Source organism: Panthera uncia (assembly GCF_023721935.1).
Source record: "Panthera uncia isolate 11264 chromosome B3 unlocalized genomic scaffold, Puncia_PCG_1.0 HiC_scaffold_1, whole genome shotgun sequence".
NCBI classification, from domain to species: domain Eukaryota; kingdom Metazoa; phylum Chordata; class Mammalia; order Carnivora; family Felidae; genus Panthera; species Panthera uncia.
In genome coordinates, this window is record NW_026057582.1 from 8,806,391 (window position 1) to 8,808,423 (window position 2,033).

The 2,033-nt window shown below is 56.5% G+C and overlaps 1 protein-coding gene across 2 annotated transcripts in view; it reads left to right on the forward strand.

Annotated features, from left to right (window-relative positions):
• The window catches only part of SYNE3 (spectrin repeat containing nuclear envelope family member 3), a 99,187-nt gene that overhangs the window by 43,775 nt on the left and 53,379 nt on the right, over positions 1 to 2,033 (forward strand). The gene's annotated exons all lie outside the window — the stretch shown is intronic.

Below are 2,033 nucleotides of genomic sequence, written 5' to 3' on the forward strand. Positions count from 1 at the left end.
GTGCATCCATTAGCCACCTCTGTCTCCCCGTGCAGCCATTATCCACCGCCGTCTACCTGTACAGCCACCCATTCGCTCCCCATACACCTATCCCTCCATCTACTCACCACCTGCTGAGCAACCACCCAACACCCACTCACCCACCCAGCCACCACCTCCGTCTACCCACCGTCCTGCCCCCCCACCAGCTACCCCCACTGAACTACCCTATCTGCCATTCACCATCCAGCCACACCCACCCACTTACCTGCCCAACCGTCTCTCTGTGCCCACGCTCCCGTCCGCCTCCTCGCGCCTCCGGCTCTCTCCCACCAGCCTCACCAACCTCTCGTGCATCTGCACAGCCACGTAACCACCCACCCGGCCATCTACATGCTCATCCACCTACTCGTCAACCCGTTCACCCGTGTGTCTGTCTGCTGTCCACTGCCCGTCCCCTGTCTCCCCGTCACCTGCTCGCTACCCACCTGTCACCCACCCCCTAACTACCACACACCTTTCACCCACTCCACCACTGACCCCTCCTCCTTCACCCACCCGTCAGCCTGTTATCTGTCGTCCGCCCACCCACAGCCGCTCAGCGCTGAGTACACGTGTCGGTGCTTAACACGCGGGCACTGACCGCCTGACTGACGGACTGTGATGCTCACCTTTGCCCGGCTTCTCTTCTCCTCTCCCCGCCCTTCCTCCGCTGCTCTCTTTTGCCCTTCCCCCCGTCCTTCTGCCCGTTCTTTGTCCCCATCCCCACACCCCATTATATCCTTGATTTTTAACCGGTCCTCTGAGTTATCAAGTTCAATTATTAGTATCTTGCAAAGGAATTCTCATCGGGTTTTTATGACACTCACTGTCCTGTTTCGCATCGTGTAAAATTTGCCCACCTTCCGGGTATGGGTTGTATCTGTAATCATTCCGAGTGTACGTATTTTACGGTCTTCATCAGATTGTTCAAGTAGCTGAACTTTCAGAGCCTGACGCTGCAATTTATCGGGTCTCCTGTCGTGGTGGAGCCTTAGGGCCTTTGTGGTTCTGGGCTGTGAGCTCGTGCTAAGCAGGACCTTATCTGCAGACCCCCGTGGCTGGGGCCTGACGCTCGGAGTGGCTGGCGTTTCCCTCAGCCAGGCTCCCCTGGGAATTCACCTTCATGGTTCCTATGCTTACATCAGTGCGTTCTTGACTTGGGGATTCCTGCATCTGAACTTGAACCCCAAGCCAAAATTACGCGAGAGGCCCCTGGCTCCACACGCTGAAAGGCGATCAGTCTTTCGTTTGTTTTGTTTTGGGTTTTGCCCCAGAGCCCGCGCTGAAACCCGAACTTCTTTCCTGGATTGTGCATAGGGGCAGATTTTTCTAGTTCATCCTTTGACGGTGGGGGACGCAGCCCCTTGAGGGTCCTGCCTTTTTGCTTCTGGGCCCAAAGCCTTACTTCCTCCTCCAACCGGAGCCTTCAACCCAGGAAAACCTCAAGCACACAAGTGAGTTTAGCAACCTGTAACATCTCTGCGTGTCGTCCACGTGATGTCACTTACCTCGGTGTGTGCATGTAAACAATGCTTGTTAAATTTTATGTAGCCGTTTCGGCCCTCTATAGTGGAAGGGTGCCCACGCTTTCTAGTCTTCCGTGTTGCTGGCTCCTTCGTGATTACAGTTTAAGGGCAACAGACCTGTAATGGACAGAGATCTGAGAATGCACTAGCAAGAACAGGACTCTGGTCCTTGAATGCTTGGGAAGGGGCCTGGGTTCAAGCCAGGCTCTGCCAGCTTTCCAGCTGTGTGGCCTCAGGGCAGCTCGCCCTACCTGCTGGCAGTTCACAAGGGAGTTCTTTGAAAACTGGCACCTGGTTTCCCCACATAAAGGACACCTCGGCCCCCCGACAGCAGTGAGAACCAATAGCAACAACAATGGAGCTTTGAGCAGGTGCTCAAAGCTGTTTATTGAATGAACGAGAGCCCCGCCCTTCAGCTTGGAGGCTCACGAGTCCTGAGCCCCCCCCCCCCCCCCCCCCCCCCCCCCCCCCCCCCCCCGGCGCCGG